This window comes from Mastigoproctus giganteus, chromosome 13 (assembly GCF_048544385.1).
Source record: "Mastigoproctus giganteus isolate SK-2022 chromosome 13, ASM4854438v1, whole genome shotgun sequence".
Lineage (NCBI taxonomy): Eukaryota > Metazoa > Arthropoda > Arachnida > Uropygi > Thelyphonidae > Mastigoproctus > Mastigoproctus giganteus.
Genome location: NC_143587.1, coordinates 16,366,605 through 16,389,200, shown reverse-complemented (window position 1 = coordinate 16,389,200; position 22,596 = coordinate 16,366,605). Strand labels below are relative to the sequence as shown.

Genomic DNA, 22,596 nt, shown 5'->3' with positions numbered 1-22,596 from the left:
GCTGTGGCAATACAAATCACTTATTCAATGTGTCCTCCATTTTGATCAACAACAGTTTCCATTCGAAGAACAGCATTTTCTACAGCAGAACGTAACATGTTAACTGAAATAGCCAGCATGACGTCTAATGCTGTCCTTCAAATCTGCCAGAGTTTGACATCCTTCCCGATACACCTGGGTCTTCAAAAAACCCCACAACCAGAAGTCGCATGGAGTCAGGTCCGGTGATCAGGGTGGCCAAGATGTCTGGAAACAATGGCTGAGGACCCATTCATCTGTAAAGCATTGCCTTAGCAATCTTTGGACACAATGGTGGATGTGGGGTGGCACACCATCTTGCATGAATATGGTATCCCGAAAGCACCATTTTGCTGAAATTTGCCAACATTTCATAATATCGCTGTCCAGTGATGGAACAGGTGTGGAATCCAGTCGATGTTACCTGTTAAAAAAAAATATGGCCCAATCATGAATGTGGATGTAAATCCACACCACATTGTCACTTTTGGAAAATGCAACGGGACCTCTTGGATAACTCGAGGGTTTTCTGTTGCCCAAATGCGACAGTTGTGTGTATTCACTTGTCCATTTAAGCAGAAGTAGGCTTCATCACTCCAAAGGATGTTCCATGGTCAAGTGATATCTACTGTCATTCGCACCAGAAACTGAAGTGCATATGTGAAACGAATATCTGCATCACCATGCTTTAGCATGTGCATCTTGTAAGGATAGTACCGCAACACCTGACGCATTACTAGCCTTACAGTGGAATACGGCATGTCCACTTTTCGAGAAACAGCTGGTACACTTGCACTACCACATGGAGATTAACTTGATAAATCCATGACAGCCATAGCCACATCTTCAACACGAGAGGAGTCCACTCGTTTTCAACCTCTACCTGGTTGAACACCAAGATGTGCTGTCACTTCAAATTTTGCAATCATTTTGCAGACAGCACAGTCATAGGTCCATGCCTTATGCACTTCTGATGCCAGAATTCTCTGATAGCCACAGCTACAATGTTGCTGTTCTGATAGTACAGCTTCACTAATAACGCCTTTTTATGATACGTTGTTGGCATTGCTGCTGTAGTGCAGGCAGACATCTATTGTATGACTTTGAAGAAATTGCTTTGCTTTTATACAGTACAGTGGAGCTGAGTATTGGCGCTGTGGCAATAACTTACGATTATGCATAATCGTAACTAAGATAGTTAGGCACCATACAGTGACAAATTTTGTAATTAATATTTTTTCCCCCCAATAAATGGCGAGCGCATTCTTTATTGTACCTGTTGTGAAAATTTCTCTTCGGTACGAGCCTTATAACTCGCTCCAGAGTCCTCTACATAGGGATACTTTAATTTTAACAACCATGTATATAGAACTCACTTAAATATTTCCCACAACATAAAAATTTTATCGTCACATATCAGTTATACGCGTACCGAATTCCGAATATCAACAAACGCTTTCTTGTGTTACAAATAAATTATATTTATTTTGAACAGCTTCTACTGTTACATATTTCTTTATCCAAGAACTTATACAACAGAAATTGCAAACAACTTACTAAAAGCATTTTACAAAAAGTTACATAAGATAATAACATAACCTTTAAAATATAATAAAAACGCATATTTGGCTATCTGCCGCCACTTTAGCATTAGTAGAGGCATATGATGCAAGAAAGCAATCTTATACAGCATCAGCCAAAAAAAAAAAAAAAAAACTTCCCATTTCACCCATACATTCGCTCCAAACGTTTGTCCACTTCCTTGAATTTATTTAAACTATCAACTTCCACAACGACAGATGGAAGTTTGTTCTAGCAATCAACTACCCGTTGGTTAAAGCAAATTTCCGCACATCTATTCGACAACTGTCTTTCCTCAATTTCAGTTTATGTCCCCTCAAGTATGTAATCTGAGCAAGAGGAAGAATCCCATCAGCATTGAGCCTGCTCAATCCATTCAAGGCCTTATACACCTCAATCAGATCACCTCGCAGGTGCTTAGTCTCCAGACGCTGCAATTTGCAGAACTTAAGCCTTTCTTCGTAAGAGCACCGCTTTGTTCCCCTCACCAGTCTTGTTGCCTTTCTCTGCACTCGTTCTAGCAACTCAACATCCTTCCTAAAACGAGGCTTCCAGACCTGTATGCAGTAGTCAAGGTGTGGCCTGACCATTGCCTTTTACAAGGGGATGATCACCTCCTATCCCTGATAGCAAAATTCCTGTATATCACTGACAATTCTTCATGACCTGCTATGGCAGCTTGTCTGTACTGCTCAGAAAACTTCATATCTGGCTGCACTTGATACTGCTAAACGTTGTAGTCAGCGTTCTAACTTTCTAGAAATTAAACACAGCACTATTAAAATATTTTACATCAATTAAAATAAATGGATAAAATATACATCGGCACTATCTCCCCAATTCCTTGAACGGTTTAGATAGGCGACGTTTCAGTAATCCATGTTCAGATATTCGGTCTGGATATTTTTAAACTTTTTTAAAAATCAAAATCATCTAAATTATAGCAATGTAATGTAAAAATATACTTATAAATGCAAAATCTCGAAAGCAGCCGCTCATTATAATAATAATAATAACAACAACAAATCAACCCCAGGGGCTCACATCTGGTGAGTATGGCTTGGCACACCTAGGATCCTGAGCTGGATATCATCATTCTTCTCTTTCTTGGTGATTCCCTTCTACTTTTCTTGCCCTCTCTCTTTCTCAGGGTAACTCGGGAATTTTTTTTTTTTGGCTGGTGCAGCATAAGCCTCAGGCTTCCTTGCACCATATAGCTAATAATAATAATTAGTTTTTCCAAGCGATATTTTTATTTATTTATTTATTTATTATTATTTTTCCAACAGACAAACGTGTTACGCCTGTGTTTCACAGTGTGCACACAACACAAACTCTGTAACGATTTCTCGGAAGAAAAATTACTTTGGAAGTGGTATTGACAACCCTGCCGAGAATTATCCATATTTCCAGGCCCATAAAGAGCATCGCGTGTGTAAGGTATTAACTCGTATGAGATAACCTTTGCAGGAGGAAGAGACAAGCTAATTAACAGTCTACTTATAGATCGTAATTTGCAGACCCTCAAAGTCTGAGAACATCGTGCTCAAAATAGAACCGTGATTCGATTTTGGTAAGCTTCTCATCTTTTCAACGATAAATGTAATTCAAAGTCCAATAAACTATTATTCAGTAATAGGTTGTGGAAGTTAAAATGTCCAAATATAGGACAAGGTCACAGAGTAAAGATCAGTACACGCACGAACTTTTGCGAGGCAAAATCAGAGAAATAAAATAGTAAACATAACTTGAACGCGTGGCTAGCACTGGCACAAGGTCGGATAATAACAAAATCTTTACTAAAAAACACGCACATGTTCCTTAATGGAGTGGGAACACTACAAGTTCATGTTTTGATTCACTAATTTATTAGTTTGTTTTCAACAGATATTCAATCTTGTTTTAAGTATTTTTTCTATCTCCTGGCGCATAATAGTCTTAGATGCTAATGCGCCAATAAAATCAAATCAATTAAGTAATTTTTTTAATCAATGTACACTATATGACCAAAAGTATTAAGGCACACAAAGCAGTTGCACAACGGGCTTTTAATTTAAAAACTTAATACATAGTATGGCAACGTTTTACCCGTAACAATATCATCCTCTTGGCTAGGGTTACCAGATCTAGAATTCAAAAGCTAGGATAAAATTGGAAAAAAATAGGAAATTTTTAGTTTTAAAAACGAGGACATTTTAAAAATTATATTTATTACTAAGAAATTATAATACATATTTATCGTTACTGCAAATCATTTTCGGTAAGAAGTAATCATAAAATGTTTTACAATCCATTTTAAAACTATAAGTACCCAACAAAATACTATTCACAGTATTTTTTTCCATTTTATTTCTAATGTTGCTCACTGATTGCTAATTAATACACGTTCTACGTTCACATTGTGGAAAAAATGGAAAACGTATATTGAGAAATTTTTAAAAGCTGGGAACGTACCTCGAAACTCTTGCACTGATTAAAATATTCAGCCCACTTTCTATGGGCTAATAAGTTTTCCCAATTATCATCTTTCTTTTTCTCAGAAACAAATTCTGTAAAATTCATAAATTGGTCAAACAATACTATCATCGATCTTCAATTAGACAAATATGATGGTACAGTCCACTTGTGTAATTTTGGGATGATAATAATAATAATAAGGTAAACTGCAGCCATTAGCAATCCACTGCAGGATGGAAGCCTCCTCAACAATTTATGTTGAGGGAAATGGACCATAATCTGTCATGCTGGTCCAGTACGGGTTGGCAGATCGACCGTATTTAGCAGTCGGGGCTTGAACCACGGTCTACTCAAAGAGCGTGTGCTGCTGCACTCCTACTCGGGTACGGAGGCTGTTTTTGGGTTAATACAGTTCACTTAATGCAACCAGCGCATTGTTTTTATTTATTATGTTGTACTGGTCGAAGGTACAACACACCGAATATTTAATGAAATTCATTTTATGATGAGATAATGTTTTTAAATTACAAAAAACTAGGACGCGAGTGTAAAATCAGCGAGAACGTCCTGGAAACTAGGATTGTCCACGGAAACGAGGACGTCTGGTAACCCTACTCTTGGCCATACTTTCTGCCAAATTCATGTATGTGGTAGCTTGAATTTGCCTCCATTCCTCCAGCAAAGCAGCTTCCGCAGCCAGTTTGGGAGAAAGACGTTTTGGCCCTAGCGTAATCCGGCTCTTCAATCTGTCCCACAAGTGGGGTCGATGTCCGAAGTCAGTCACCATCCACAAACCAGTCCTGTATGATAGGTAATGTGTTGTGCTGATACTAACAGGATCTATTTCCACATTGTAGATATGCATAACTGTCCGAAACTACAGAGATCATGGCTTCAGACATCATCACCACCAACGGACAACGTCGTTTCGTGTTGGTGACGTTGATATTAGGTTTATGCACCACTGAATCCAAGACTATGCATATCCCTGGATGGCTGACGTCTGACGCATTTCTGTGCTTCTAAGAGCTGTTCTGTGACGTGTTCCACAGACGAAATGCTTGAGAGAACTATTGTTTATGGTTTAGAACTTTAGATAACTTCGCAGTTCGCAGACTCACGTTCCGCTCATTCCATGACCATTCAGAACTTTCTTTCGTTAAGTTATCACCCGGGATCTTCCATCTTTGAATAACATCCGTCACAATGGATTTTGGGAAGATCAATGTGCACATTTGCCCGCACAGGAAAGTTAATGATGGCATGTAATCACCATCCTATATTGATAGCCTAAGTTTCGATCCGCGACGCATTTTAGGTTATAAAATGCCGCTGCTGCACAGGCAGGCCCACCACGAGATTTATATTGGTACATGTATATCTGAGTCCGTGTATATGCATCGCGCAGTACAAAATATTCGTGGACTGTCCGAAAAATTTTAGCCATACAGTGTATGTTTTTCAGTGGCAGTTCTAAAAGCTTTTAGACTACGAGAGCGAGAACCGTGCTCCTTTTTAAAGGGCCGGCTTCATACGCTAAATTAAAAAATAAAAATAGCACATCCAGGTTTCTGACGAAAGCAGGCACTGTGCTTCAATTAGAAATGGTTTAGAAACGTTAACATACATGAAGCCGCTCCTTCCTATAAGATTTACATTATTTAATGTCAAATGAACAATGGACTGTATCAAATGGATTATGAAAACTGAAATCACCACGAACAATACCTTCCTGTTGGAAAATTCAACTTGAAGAAATTCAGTTTTAGGGAAACGAAGACCAAATAAATTTGAATGAAAAGGAGTGAATTTTCAATTAACAGTAGTAGAAAACAAATAATAATGCAGGAAAATGCGGTTAAATATAGGGCCATACCTAACTGCACATGGGGGAAACAGTTCATACTGCCCCTGTTCAACTTGTAAATTTTATTTCATATTAGTGTCCCTAGCCGAAATGCGTTAGAAGTGCACAAATGTTTGCCCATATCCTGGCACGGCCCTGATTGGGCAGTTCGGGATTAGCATCTAAATATCTAGTTATTATACAAGTATTTAGAGTACAGAACTTTCCGAACTGTAAATAATAAAAATATTTATTTCCTATATTAGCCGTGATCCTTCCTTTTTTTTTTTTTTAACTAGATATATTTTGCACACATTATTTTGGAATTAAAACATAAGTCACAGCAACGAATGATGTTACTTCGACCATTAAAATATGAATGTTATGCTTAGGGGCTCACATCTGGTGAGTATGGGCTTGGCACACCCAGGGTCCTGAGCTGGATATCATCATTCTTCTCTTTCTTGGTGATTCCCTTCTACTTCTGAATCTCTCTCTCTCAGGGTAATTCAGGTTTTTTTTTTGGCTGGTGCAGCATAAGCCTCAGGCTTCCTTGCACCATACAGCTAATAATAATAATAATAATAATAATAATAATAAATTTCCGGTAGGGTTGTAATTAGATGCACCAAAGCTTGCACTGTCTTGGAGCGCTTGAAACAAAGAAAGGCAATTTCTAGAGGGCGCTGAACTTTGACAATATTCAATCTTCGGAGCACATAAAAAAAAAAAAAAAAAAATAGCATAATTGCAAAGGGGTCAGTGTGTTGGCATCTTGCGGCTTTGTTACCCGTCAACGTACTACGCGTTATTCCGTATTATTGCCTTCGGAACATCGGCGAAAGAGCACGCAGTGCCATCTGTTGTCATCGTTAATGTGCCCAGTCACGTGAAAGCAATGCACATAAGACTAAGGCGACAACGACGAGGGAACATCAGACCATGCTAAAATATTTCTGTGAATAACTGACCACAACGACATGCTTCCTCTATGGAAATTTCATGTTTTAAGCAACAGTAAGATAAAACAGGCAGTTATCTCAACAAAAAAAAAAAAAAATTGAAAAGGCTGATTTAATAAAAAGGCGTCAACAGAATAATTAAATGTAGTCTACAAACGTAAGTTGTCATATGATACGATCTTAATTTTCTTGGTATATGATAAATAAAAAGCGTTCAAGAAATAAATCAAAATACTGCTGCACAAAATAACCAACTTGTTGACTACTTACATATGGTAGGGCTCCAACTAAATCAAAAGAAGTCCTCCCGATTTATCACCAAAAAGCGGAGAAAAAATTATATTCAAGCTGTAATAAATGGCAATAAAGTCACCAAGGTATCATCCCACATGGATCTTGGTCTCACCTGGGATGAAATCTTTACTTTCCAGGACCATTTCATATATACAAAGAAGAAAACATATGTAGTCTTTGGGCGATCCGCCAGGAGCTTGTTGGTCGTCAGAATACATCCACAGGTGCCTCATGCACATCGCTTTATATGCATCTGAGCTATGGTCCTCAGCTACATCAAATATTACAAAGAAACTCCTGGCAATTCAATATGGAGTTCTGAGGCAGTTGAACAGGATCCATGGTAATCCATTCGCCATTTATAGATATATACTACATGCAAACATGAATATGACACAATGGAAAATCAAAATTCTGAAAAAGAACGTCATCACTCTTGCCAAATTACAGACTAATGGGATAGATTCCCCCAACGTGCAAGAAATCATTTTAGCATCAAGTATCCATCCTAGAGATCGACGTAATCGACGTTATAGGTCGACTCTTACACTCTATTAAAAAGAAGCCAAAGTCTTCAAGCACAGGAGTTCCTGAATGCATGCGTTCATAGATGGCATGTGATGGACTGGTAGATGGAGTGACATGATCGTGTCAGGATTCACTGTAGGCAAAGGCTTCGATGTAAGTCTTCCAGGATATTCTTTCTGTCGATGCAAGTCTTACAGGTCTTACCAACCTCGTCTGCTTTAGGGACATGTTCCCGGCAAATATTATTGAACATTTCAACCAGCTGCAAATGGACCCCAACAAACTATTGGATGACAAGAAATACAGAAAGAATATCCTGGAAGACTTGTATCGAAGCCTTTGCCTACAATGTATCCTGACACGATCATGTCATTCCATCTACCAGTCCATCACATGCCATCTAAGGACGCATACATTCAGGAACTCCTGTGCTTGAAGACTTTGGCCGTCTTTTTAATAGAGCGTAACTGAATTCATATTTGCAAACTAAATTTTCCTGTGTATATATGTTCAAACCTAAGTTATCTCCCTCATGCTAATATACATATATATACTTAAACTATACCAACTCCAGTCAAGTGCATTGTCAAACACTGTCAATCTTCCTTTTAATGTATATGTTTTTCGAATTATTTTTATAAATCTAAATGTTTTTATAATTCTATGTACACTCTTCTAGCCAACCAGCTGTACAGAGGATGAAATCAAACTGAATAATAATAATAAAAAAAGTAAATATAACGCTTTCCTGGGATTTCTTAGTCGATCCGTTTATGGGAACACAGGTGGTTCTGCTTTTCAGAAAGGCGTTATTGTTGAAGCTTGTTCAACAGGAGCCACAACAAGTAGCCATCTCATAAGTATACAATAAGTGCAAGACGAAAAGGAGAATGCAGCTCTAAAAGAAAGAAATGCGGCACTCCAAGGAGATCGAAATTTAAAGCGAATTGAGTGTCAAAATACAAGGTCCCCCGTACAGTAAATGACTGAAGATTTCAATTTAGACAAAGAAAGACCGTTTCTAACCGAAGTATGCATGGGAGTTGGACAATCTGGGACGTGGTAGTTGTATGCCTATACGGAAACCACTCATTTCCATAAAAAAATCGAAAGATTCGATTGGAGTGGTGCTGTCAATGGCAAGCCTGGAATATGGAAAAGTAGAAAAAGATCATGTGGTCTGACGAATCTCGATTTACACTTTTTTTCCTATCAATGACAACATGAAAGTGTGGCGTGAAACTCATGGGTGATATCATGGAATGGGTACGCTCTATTGGTATGGACTGGGTCTGCTCATACCGTTAAACAGTAGCATTACATCAAATAAATATCGCATCGAACCAACTTCACCCTGCAAAGTTTCATTTTAGCCGAATTGCAATGGATTCTTTCAAGACAACAATGCAACTATCCACGTGCAAAAATTGTATCTGAATGGTTCGAGAAACATTCTTAAGATTTCCAACATTTATCCTGGGCACCAATTATGCAGACTGTATCCAATTGAGAATGTTTGGGATATGATGAAAAGAGCAGTTTTCTACTGACCAGGGCAGCTTACAAATATCTTGAGCGTCTGAAACTGGACGCTCTCAGTTGGATTCATATCACGATGTAATTCAAACAAAAGGTGGCCCACTAGATACTGAATAAATGTTTCTAATTTTTTGGCTAGTGAGTATAGAAATAAATAAAAAATAAAATAAAAAAGCATGCTGTGCGCAAAAACGGTGGAGGAGAACATTATGACTAATTATCCGCTACTTCCAGCTGTGTCGTGGCAATAATTCATCTATTAATGATCACATTTCCTCCACTCTTACTCTAATTCATCATGCTATCTGTCTGTCTCTCTCTCTCTCTCTCTCTCTCTCTCTCTCTCTATCGTGTACCATGAAGCCAACCTCAATAAGCACAAATCACCCAGTTTGGGCAATTCTATAGAGCAAAGCTAAATTTCTGTAGTTCCGAGAGTTTTCAATCGTTTAGCCCGCTGACAGAGGAATCAGCAGAGCGGCATTACTTTGTAAAGGGAGGTTGGGGGGAGAATAATAACATAAAAAAGCTGAAATATTGTTCCCTGAAAATATGGTACATTTTAAAGCAACGTATATGAAAGTGGTACATAGGTAGGCCAAGAAATAATCAGCAAAAATTATTTTGTGTCGGATATTTCGAAGGAAACAAATTAAAAAGAAATGGATGCTTAACAAGAACACAGATACATAAGCACGACGGATAAAAAGGAGGGAAGAACGTTGGCAAGCTATCAAATTCGATAATCAGTTTAACATATGATCAGTAAAGTTAAGCTTTTTTTTTGTAATTACTTTTTTATTTAATTATTTTTATGTGGCATTGTAAATGGGCGAGTTAGAAAATACAATGAAAATGCGTTGAAGATACATTATCTCGAGTAATGTTTAAAAGTAAAGAAAAAGTATTTTTTAGGGGCCTGCAGGATTTAAACTACCTAATTTAAAATGCAGATCATAAAAATAGCAGAGGAAAGATAATCCTGCTTTTCATAATTTTGAAAGGGCAAAAGCAGATTTAGCTATTTTATAATTTCGTTTTGGATTTTCTATTTGTCCGAGTTTGATGAAATCAGAACGTCTCTCGCCAAATAAACTACATTACAAAAAGTAACCGGACACCTGCATAATTTAAAGAACCTTTTGTTCACACAGAATATTTTATAAAGTTTCCGATAACCTTTAGCCTTAATTACAAGCCGTATCGCTGAACCAATTTTTGATAATAATAATAATAATATAATTATTATTTTAATGATCCCGGAGCAACCTTATCAATATGTGTGTACTGTGTTTGTAGAAGTGTGTTCTCACAGGCCAATTTTCACGTGGGCTGCAAAAACCCGGAATAACTCACGGAGAAAAATCTTACCCATTCCACCTAAGATTGGCTAACTACAGCCTATTGAAAAGGACGTTAGAAATTCCTCCAGTCGTAGACGAACCCAGACATTCCTCTTTCAACGCAGCAGTCAACTTAGTTCTGACTGCGAGTGTGTTGGCTTGGCTGGAAGCTGACATCCCAGTTCACCTCAGATTCAATGGGGTTAAGGAGCTGTATTGTTATTTTAGTAGGGTTTTAGGAGCATCAGCCACTAAGTCCACACACACACACACACACACACACACACACACACACACACACACACACACACACACACACACACACACACACACACGAGTAGGCCCTGGATTTAACGGACTTCGGATTTAATGGACAAAAAATTTATGTCCTAAAGGAAAAATTTAGAACTATTTATATCTGATAGCGTCGCACATCAGACAGATGTGTTGAAAATTCCATCTAATGAAATAAAGGCTGTTTTACTGCTAGATAATGCACCTGCTCACCCTAATGCTGAGAGGTAAGTTAGCAGGGATGGGAGAATTAAATGTGTTTTTCTGCCTCCTAACACTACTTCATTGATACAGCCGATGGATCAGGGTGTAATCGTTGCATGTAAGAGGTTGTATAAGAAGTTTTTGGAAGAGGTGATGGTTGTTTTGGAAGAAACAGAAGACGCAGAAGAAGAAGAAGATACAAGAGGAACCAGGACACTGCAATATTTACATGCATACAACATCAGATCTGATATCTTCAACTTTGCAGCTGCGGGGAAAGATATGAAGATTACTACCTTGGCCAATGCTTGGAAGAAGTTGTTGCACGACGTAGAACCTGAAATGGACTTTGAGGGAGTTGAGGCGTCTAATTTTAGGGACACTCATCTGAGGGCTGGCAACAAAAATGCAACTGAGAATGATGTGGAACAGTGGCTCGAAAACAATGAAGGTGATCCGGACTATCACATTTTTTGTAAGGAAGAGATTGCGGAAAATGTTCTTCATGGAGAACAAGAGGACCATGATAATGACAAAGATGAAGAATCAGTTGAACCTCATCCTAAATTGCCTGTTATAAGACAACATATGGATGACATCATACATTATATTGAATTATCATCAGACCCTGATATGCTTCCTTATTATGAACATTTTAGAGAATTTCGATCTACAGTAATAAGGAAGCAGCACTAAGGTGTAAGGCAACTGAAGCTTGAAGATTTCTTCAAGACCACTTCATCAACTGGACCTGTTTCACCAGAACCCTCTACCAGCAAGGAATTAACACCTCTCCCTCCATATGACAGTTGTTTCTGACTCTGAAATTTGTGATTCTTTTAATTGAGTTAATATTAATATTGAATATTATGTATATTTTTTAACGTTTTTTTGTATGTTTTTTATTCAATGGAGTTTAAGAAATTAAAAGTATTTTTCCCCTCTAAAATGGATTTAAATGAAAAAAACTAATGTTCACAATGAAAACAACTTTGTGTGAGCTTTAAGGGAAAAAAAAAAAAAAGTGGTGGGAACACTCCATTAGTTACACTGTATAGTTTTTGACGTGTTTAATTAAAATAAGTTTGGTTCCTGTCGTAAACTTATTTTTATATTTTTAACAGATGTTTTAGTATAAATTACTCAATGTACATTATAATATTTTATTCATACTTATACATTATAATAACATTATAACACATCCTGTACCTTTTAAGTTCGTTATTAATATATGTTTTTAAAATACATTCGATTTAACGGACTTTCGGCAATAGCGGGCACCCCTTCGCCCAATTAGTCCGTTAAATCGAGGGCCTACTGTGTGTGTGTGTAGTATTTATAAAATGTAAGAAAAAGAAAAGAGAAAGAAACAGTACGTGTACCTGAATGCGCAAAGCGGCAAAACAAGATACAAAAAATATAAAGATAAGAAGTATAAATAATTGACAGAAAAAATTAATAGAAAATACTAAAAGATGGAGAAGTTATTAACACAAGGTGCCAGGCCTAATAGAAGACAAAAGAGAAGAAGAATATTAAGAACCATTTTTTTTTTTTTTTTTAGGTTCTTAATATTCTTCTTCTCTTTTTTTCTTCTATTAGGCCTGGCACCTTGTGTTAATAACTTCTCCATCTTTTAGTATTTTCTATTAATTTTTTCTATCAATTATCTTTAATTCTTATATATATATCCCCCCCCCCCAATTTATTTTGGCACGTAGGGCAGAAAAGGTTTGACATCGCAGATCTGGAGTGTTGCAGTTTTGCTACAATGTCACAGATTGATTGCTAATATTGCATCCTATGAACCCCCTCCCACGGCTGGAAGTTGCCAAAGTCCCCCACGGTTGGAAGTTGTCAAATAAATACAGTAGATGGGCCTTGGCCCATCTACTGTATTTCGCAGTTCTGTGTACTTGGTACCGTGAACGCAAGTTGCTTTTATACCTATTCTCGAGACAGGTTTGGTTAACAGGCATGGTTAATTTTTTTCCAAATCCCAAAGGTGTCCGGGTACTTTTGGCAATATAGTGTATTCCTAAAAGAGACAAATGAAGTATAAAATTTAATGAAAATCGAATTGTTACATGAGAACGACGAATGTCAATAAACATTGTCGAATGAGTGCGAGTTTTGGCGAATGCCCAACGACAGCTGTTTTGCCATAGATTGCATCTAAAAACATTAAATCGAGAGCAAAGTCATCCAGTTCACTTTAAAAACAGAAAAAGTACACCCATTAAAAAAAAAAAAAAAGTTATCTTTGATCGAACTCCATTCATTGGGTTTTCACATCGATTCAATAATGTAAAATATCAAGAACATAAGAATGTTTCACAATTGGTTCACTGAGAAAAATCCGATCCTACTTTGGAACTTGAATTCGTTAAACCTTCAAGCCAAAGCATCTCAAAGACAAGAGACAAATTCGTGTTTCAACAAATGCTTGATTAACAAAGAGTTGCATGCAGAATATGAAGCGAAAATGAAGAGAAAATGCACCAGATGATTAAGGAGTCAAACAACTATAAAATTTCAATTAATGTATCCAATTACTGTTAAGCAGGATGCAAACCCGCTAACTAATGAGTTAATGTAAGTCAGGTGTATCCAACTTGCAACCCGCGACTATAAAGGCAACTCTAAGAGCTAGTTTCTAGGTTCACACTGTCTTTTGAAAATATCCCTTTTCAGAAATATTCGATTTTTCTGCATTGCTTTCTGTATCTTACGTGTATCTTATATGTCATCCTCAATATTTAGCAATATTATTACAACTACCAATCCAACACTATTTAATAACAGTGTTGGATTTTTGTATTTAATTATTAAATATAAAAAAATATTTGATCGACAAAAATTAAATACTGTTTTGGAAAATCCATAATTAGGGGTAAGGAAATGTCCTTGGGATTCAATGCTCGCTAGAACCCATGCGGCCTTCAGCATCTTATCAGTTTTAGCCCCTGTCCGAAAAAGGTTGTATGCCCCTGTAGCCAAATTACTTCTGAAAGGTCACAGCGAAAGGAGTTCTACAGTTTTTCTGACAGGATTACAGGGCAGATTGGGAGATAATATATCGAGAGCAGAAAACCGTGTTAAGACGCCATCAGACGATCCTGAATACGATACTTTTTTTTTCTTTTTCTTTTCTTTTTCCTAACATCCAAAACTAATTAAAATCGCATGTAATATGAGCATTAAGCTTGACTGGTGGGCAAAGGTACAGTGTTAGCTTTGTGTGTCCCGAGGTCGGTTTGCTGAATGAAATTTCAGTTTCCGGGAGATAAAACAAGCCACCTTCGCACGAAAGAAACTAGTCAGGCATGTTGTGAAAATACCCATAAAAGTTCTTCCCTCGAACAGAAATATAATTACAATAATTATAAATAAACTAACCCATAATAACAATAACAATGGTAAATAACCAAGGCGCAAATTGGATACATCGGCTGGTGCAACCAATACGAGCATCCCCCTAAACGGAAATGTTCCATTTGAAAACACAAATCACACAAGAGTCTCCATCAGTTGTTCGTTGGATCATCAATACTTCTCTGAGCATCTTTTCCTTTCCATTTAATAAACAAGCTAATATATTATTTCTAATTGGAACAACGCCTAGAAAGGTAAACCCCCAGAATACAGGACAATAATTCATATAGTAAGTAGCACCACTACGAAGATAGATATCCAATCGCTACAGAAGAATGCAGTCCAATTATATTTCTAACAAGACGGTGTTCAGCAGGCATATATCTTTATTGACTTTGTTCGTAGGAGATATTGACTGAGAAGATGGCGTACAGACAACTGGAGCACTGACGTCCTGTAATCAGAAACATTTCCTAATGCATACAGTATATGGTTACCATCTGTGGAGGGGAATAGAAGAGTAAAATTTTTCGAAACGGAATTCTCATTAAAATATATTTTTTAAGGCGCGTTAGAATACAAGCATATTGTCTTCACCATGGCCGTCCGTCCGCATGTAGCAACTCGACTCCCAGTGAATAGATTTTCATGAAATTTTATATTTGGGCCGTTTAAAAAGATTTGTTTAGCCATCCCAAATTTCACCGAATTATTATTATTTCACTGTAATAATTCGACTTTCACTGAATGGATTTTCATGAAATTTTATATTTCGCTGTTAGAATGATTTGTCGACATTATTGCTGAGTATAAGCTCAAATATTGATATGGATAAATATTTTGAAAACTATAAAAAACTGAATTGGAATCAGGCAGAAAAGTAAACTTTCCATAAAACTCCCACTTTGGCAGAGGGCCTCAACAGATTTTAAAAATAAACTGATTTTAATAATAATAATAATAAGATTTGTCAAAATTATATCAAAAGGTTCGAATTCGAAGTTTTAAATTAACATAAATTGATTCTGCCTGAATATTAACAATAAATAAATTTTCTCCGAGCCAGACATTCACTGCAAAGCCAAAACACGCGCGCACACATGAAACATTTATCAATAACAGATGGCGACATTTACCAATTATGAGCAATCTGATGGACTTTATTAAAAAACCTAATGCAAAATATAACTATAACTACAGTAGTCTATGATAATGGTTAATAAATCTATTTACCTGTAAATATGTGTAGTAATGCGGTTCTGAGTCCTACATTCCATTGAAAGACCGCCTCGATAGGGGTGCAACAAGAGACGCTCACTACTTGAGTGTCACCTGAACATCCGCTGTTTGAGAAGGGAAGACTTTGACCCATCACGGCGCGCAACTAAACCACACAGGCCAACGACACAACAGGTACCAGAAACAGTTCGCACAATGGACAACAGGGCCAAAATAGAAAAACCACTTTTATTAAACCCACCGATTTCTGTCCAAATATCATTCATAGGAAAATAAAAATATTTGTACAAGTGAGCCGATTTACCCAACCAGCACAAAGTCAAAAATAAATAAATAATAATAAAAAAAAAAATGAATACTGAGAAAAGGTGAAAGCAATACTCTATATAGTATCTTTCTAGCTCTTCAACAGCACAATGAGATGGATTTCCAAATAAACCATAACCAAAAGTTTCACTACTTCATACAAAATGTCCTCTCCACCATTTCTTACTACTGGCTAAATCATGAATAGTGAACCTAACAGAACAAATTTATCTGCCAAATCTATATCTACCAAACACTTCCTCATTCATTTCTCAAATATACGTGGTCTCAGTTCCAATCTCAATGATGTTCATTTTCACTTATAGTAGGGGTCGGCAACCTTTTTTGAGTGAAGAGCCATTTTTGATCTAATTTAAAAAAAAAAAAAAAAAAAGAATCCGAAGAGCCGCACCTCAGCTCAAGCTTGGATGAGGAGGAGGGGGATAAAGAAATGGAATAGAGCAGGAAGGTGTTTTATTAAAAAAATATATTTTTTGAAATATTATTTATTAATACTGCAAAAAAAGTAACAAACATCCAATTAGGTACGAATTAATGTGACTTTTGCTGCTGAACTTCTTGAACGAGTCTCTCAACATCAGGCGAGTAGGCCGTAATTTTCATCTTTAAATATGCTGAGAGACTCGCATTGTTCAGACGGTTTTTTGATTTATTTTTAATATAGTTCATGTGCGAAAATATTGCTCGCAGAAATATGTCGTTTGTCGTACATGTGGGCTAAAAGTTAGAACCGCAGGTTGCGGACCCCTGACTTACAGTCTACTAAGCAGCCCCACGTACTTTTTTTGACTGAATCATAATTATCAGTTGATTCAACCACTACTCGTCTCAGTTGTCCTAAATATTCCTGTGCAGTTCTTTTCACCTCAAAGGTGGTATTTGTGCGCATATCCTTTCTGATATTCTCTGTCAGAGACAGTGATTTGGAATCTCCTCTTTTCGAGAGGAAATTCCAAATCTCCTTTCTCAGCCCCGTGTTGTTTGCCATTACAAGAATGCAAAATGGTACGATCTGAGAGATTTATATTCTTCTTTCCCTTGGTTGGGTAACTGTATTAAATCTTCTGCAATGGTTGCTCAGACAGTTTCCGTGAAATTATTCTTGTAGGGATGAAATTAACAACTAATAAATTCGACTTCATCCTCACTAACAGAAGATATATCGTGAATGATGTTACCATCCTGAACAAGGTCAATGTTGGAAGTGATCACAGAATGGTAAGATGCACACTTTTTATATATGTAAGAAAAGAAAGGAAAAAACTGACTTGAGTAAATAATACGAAGGTCTTTGAGATAACAGAAGAGGAAAAAAAGCATTATGTACTGGAACTTAAGAACAAGTCTGAGCTTCTGCAGACTGCTCAGGACCAAGATATCGACGAGGAATATTACAACTTTCTGAAAGTGATAAAGCCCAAGAAACCTATAGGTAAAAAGAAATCCAAAGAAGAAAAAATTAGTCAAGAAACACTTGTCATGATGAACCGAAGACGACAAATGAAGAGCAAGATAAACACTGACAAGGAGAAAATTGAGTATGCTGAGTTATGCAAAGCCATTAGAAAGTGACTCAGAGAGGACCTAAGATTTAACACAATTTTTGTTGTTTGTTTGTTATTTGGTTTTTAGGAGCATTAGCAACTAAGGCCATATTGCTCCGGGAATATGCGGTGGTTATTCCCTGACCTTTCCGCATCCTCCGGATTTGGTGGTGACGGGCTCGAACCACGGTCTAATCAAGATGCGTGTGCTACGCACTGCTGCTCCTTCCCACCTGGCTACGGAGGCGCCAATTTAATACAAGAAAAGTTTGTTTTTTTCTTTCGTTTGGTAGTTGTTGGCGCATCGGCTTCTGTGGCCATAGTGCACCTCCCAAGGTTTTTGCAGTACTTTGATCCAAGCCCGAGGCGGGAATCGAACCCGCGACCTTTGGGTTGCCAGGCAGGCACTTTACCCACCTGGCTAGCCCGGTCGGCACAAGAAAAGTAGAACAAGCATTAAGGGAAAACAAAAGACTTAAATCAGCAGCCATGAGCAGTAATACAGAAAGATAAATGATACTGAAACTGAAAAACAGCGATGGTGTACTTATAAATAGCAGAGAAGGCATAATTCAAATAGCACAAGATTACTATAGAGAATTATACATGGAGTGAAGGATTGTTATTTGGTTTTTAGGAGCATTAGCAACTAAGGCCATATTGCTCCGGGGATATGCGGTGGTCATTCCCTGACCTTTCCGCATCCTCCGTATTTGGTGGTCACGGGCTACGCACTGCTGCTCCTGCCCACCTGGCTACGGAGGCGCCAAGGAGCGAAGGAATGATGCCAGCAGTGGGGAAGATGGATCGCAAATTAATAAATTTTCTGTTTATACTCCGGGCCGACCAAACGGTCACAGGAGTTCGCATGATAGATTGAATACAAGAAACAGCACCGTATTCATTCAGTAGTCACGGGCTTACTCAAGTCCTTACTCCGGTCACTCAAGGCAAGTGTCCTTGGGTACCCGCGCGCCTGACCACTAGGCTACGACGGCACGACATACCCGATATCGTTCTTGATGAGGTAGAACATGCGTTGAAGAAAATGAAGAATCACAAAACCCCGGGGGAAGATGAAGTTACTGTAGAGTTGTTAAAATTGGAAGGAAGAGACGTGACAAAAACTGGCAAGACTCTTCACAAAATGCATTAGAAAAGGAGTGGAATAATGCAATCATAGTTTTGCTGCATAAGAAAGGAGATAAATCAGAAATTGGAAATTATAGACCAATTAGCTTGTTATCCCACATCTACAATTTGTTCACAAGGGTCATCACGAACAGATTAGAAAGAATACTTGAGAATCAACCGAAAGAGCAAGCTGGCTTTAGGACAGGATTCTCAACTATGGATCACCTTCACGTAATATCACAGCTAATGGAGAAAGCAAATGAATATAAAACACCATTATGCCTAGCATTGTGGATTATGAAAAGGCATTTGACTCCATACAGCATAAGGCAGTGTTTCGGGCACTGGAAAGACAAGGCATAGATACCCCATATATTATGATTTTGAAGAAAATATATGAGAACGCAACCTCCTTCCTTTATTAGACTAGACAAAGACAGTAGCAAATTTAAAATTGAGAAAGGAGTTCGACAAGGAGATAATATCTCCGAAGTTGTTTACTGCTGCCCTTGAGGAAGCTTTCAGAAGATTAGACTGGTGGCAGAAAAGAGTCAATGTGAATGGAGAATACCTAAACCATTTACGATTTGCAGATGACATTGTGCTCATAAGTCACGATCCCAAAGAATTAGAGGAAAATCTTAATCAGTTATGCAGAGTTAATAAGGATTTTGGACTAAAGATGAATATGGCAAAAAAAAAAGTAATGATGAACAAGTATGCCACAGAAAGGGATATAATGATTGAAGGAGCAGCAATTGAAAAGGTAGAGTCATATACTTATCTGGAACAAGTCATTAGCTGTACTAATGATAAATGGCTGGAAGTCAAGAGAAGAATAAATTTTGGATGGATAGCATTCAGGGAATATTGTCACATACAAAGTACTGAGGAGCAATATCCCAATTTGTCTGAAACGTAAAATAATGAACCAATGTATATTTCCCACCATGACTTATGGAAGTTTCACTTCCATAAGTCATGGTGGGGAGTATACATTGGTTCATTATTGATCATATTCAACCAGTTCCTAGAAAGGATAACAAGCTCTCCCATTCAGTTATTGTCCCATTGCACATGTGAAGTAGCTTACGCAAGGCGGCCTCTAAACATTAGTTCATCTCCGCTATGGTTCTCTGTGATGATATACAAGACTGTGTACAATGGCCAGACATGAGTGTAGTGTTAGATTGCGTAGAGTGTGTGTTGTTTAGCTGTTTCTGGCCGCTTTGCTACCAGGAAAGCTGCTTCCCAGTACCCATCCCGTGATGATATACAAGACTGTGTACAATGGCCAGACATGAGTGTAGTGTTAGATTGCGTAGAGTGTGTGTTGTTTAGCTGTTTCTGGCCGCTTTGCTACCAGGAAAGCTGCTTCCCAGTACCCATCCCGCCACGAGGAGGCGGGTACAACTATACACATACTAAACTAAATGTAATATTTCTAGCACACATAGGAATAAGCGCAAGTCCTATGGGTGCAGCAGTCTCCTATAATCACATACGGTGGTGAATACCACAAAGAATCCCACATCCACTGGAGAAAGTGTAATAGCAATGGATGCCAGCAATTCCGGAACCGAGGAAGCCCAAATCTGGGTACAAGCAGTTTAAAATCCCGTCTTTAATAAACTCGAGACCAGCGAATCCTGCCCCCTAAGGGACTAACAAAAAAAAAGAAAAGAAGAAAAAAAAACTGTTCTCAAGGGCCTATCATAATTAACAATGTTAGGGGAAAAAAATAATGGACAAAATATCATTACATTTCAAAAAAAGATAAATAAAAATAATAAATAAAAAAATAAATAAAATGAAATAAAAAATAATAATACATTTAATTAGATAAAATGTTAAAATAATAATTATTATTAAAAAAAAAAAGTAGCTTTGTTGAGTATAGAAGTCAGCTCAGTTAGCCGCGTCGTCTGTTGAAAACCTGTGTAGCAAATTCCTGTAGAGCTGAGAAGGCATTTTGATTTGCAATAAGATTAAACTTTCATTTCCAGGAGAGAAATTATACACTGTACTAGATAATGTTTGTCTTAAATCTTGGTAAACTGGGCGGAAGAATAGGACATGACTCCAGTCTTCGGAGGCGCCGCAGAAACAGGTATCTGACGTTGCTAGATTAAATTGAAGACGACCAGCATTCAAAAAACCGTGGCCAGTTAGAATATATGATATAAGAAGGCTTGGGTAGAACCAAAACTGATTACTTTTTGAGGTAGTGAATTTAATATCAGGAATAAAACATCTGGTCACTGCTCCTTTGGTCGAGGAATTCCATCTCACTTGCCATCTTTTATGAAGCTCAGTCCAACATTTCGCTTTTTCATTCTTTGGATCGGCAGTAGGATCATAGGTCAAATCGGAAAAAGTTATTTAGAGCATATCCTTTACGAATATAGTAAACAAAGCCTTTGCACGTAAGAGATCCAGAGGTAATAAGCTTGCGATGGCTTGCAAAGATGAGGTTGAAACTGTTCTACAAGTTCTCAGGAGAGCTAGCAAAAAGGTCCGTTGGACACTGTCTAGTTTGGTTTGAACTGTAATAAGTTTGGTTTTGTGAAACCTGGCTGCATATGTAACGATTGGAATAAACAGTGCAGTATAGAATTCTCAGGGTTCTCTTTTTTAAACCCCAGTCCTGCCGAGATATTTTGAATAACATGGCCGTAAAAGTTTTCACTTTTTTGGAAAGATTCTGGATGTGTGTGGTAAGAATGATAATTTTTCATAAAAAAATAATACCAAGATGTTTATGTGTGGTAACAAGTGGCCGAGATACTCCATTAAAGTTGACAACCCGAGGTCTATTATGGTCTAGTTTTCTGTGAAATATCATCATCTTGGTTTTAGATGGTGACACTCTTAGTTTATTTTTCAGAGTCCAATCCAGCAAGTTATCGAGTACAGAGTTAGCCCGTTGTTCCAATTGGGACATGGAGTTCCATGTACTAAGTTGGAGAGATCGTCGGCAAAGGCAATCATTTGCGTATCGGCCGTGTTGAAGGGAGAAGACAGCCAATCATCAAGGGCTAAAAATGGAATCCTGGGGACACTCTCGAGAAATAGCTTTAGATAACGACTGATGTTTGGTTTGGATGTAGACAGTACGTTCAGCAAAGTAACTTTTGAACAAAAGGAAGAGATGTCTAGAACAACGAGGGATTCTAAGGCGCCGTAAGACTTCTCCGGCGCCTTAGAATCATACTTCTACTCTTTCAAAAGTAATGGAGAAATGTATTAACCGCCAATTTCTAAACTATCTTGAAAACTTCCATCTGATCAATGACCGCCGATATGGATTTCGTCAGTGTCAATCCACTGGCGATGTACTGGCTTGTTATCCATCTATGGACAAATTCAATAGAAATTTAGGTGAAACTCAACGCTTGCTCTCGACATTTCAAAGGCTTTTAATTGTGTTTGCATAACGGTCTTCTAAACAAACAGTCGGATAAATACTCTTATGGATTACTGACTGTTTTTTGTAATTGGGTATCCAATTTTCTCTCTGACCGCTCACTATGGGCGATGACAGATAGCTCTATTTTCTAACTTTACAACTAATGCTGGCGTTCCCACGGTTCAGTTCTTTCCCCTACTCCTTTCCTCTTGTATATTAATTACTTTCTTTCACTGAATGAAAATCCTGTCCATAGTTTTGCTAATGATAGTAAAGTGTATTCCACCTTCCAGTTTGAGAAACCTTGCTCTGCACAAACAGCTTCAACTTCTCGAATATTTAAGTAATACCAATTCCTTGAATACCATCCTTTGCCCCACTGGAGAATTGATCTATGGTTAATTCTCCAGTGAGGCAAAGATAACAGTTAATTTCAATCCTTTTAAAACTCTGTCCTGTCTTATATCTCGCAAAAAAGATAATATGCTTATCTTCGATGGCA

The 22,596-nt window shown here is 37.6% G+C and overlaps 1 protein-coding gene across 3 annotated transcripts in view; it reads right to left on the bottom strand.

Annotated features, from left to right (window-relative positions):
• vari (MAGUK p55 subfamily member vari) overlaps window positions 1-22,596 on the bottom strand; it is a 182,647-nt gene that overhangs the window by 131,818 nt on the left and 28,233 nt on the right. The gene's annotated exons all lie outside the window — the stretch shown is intronic.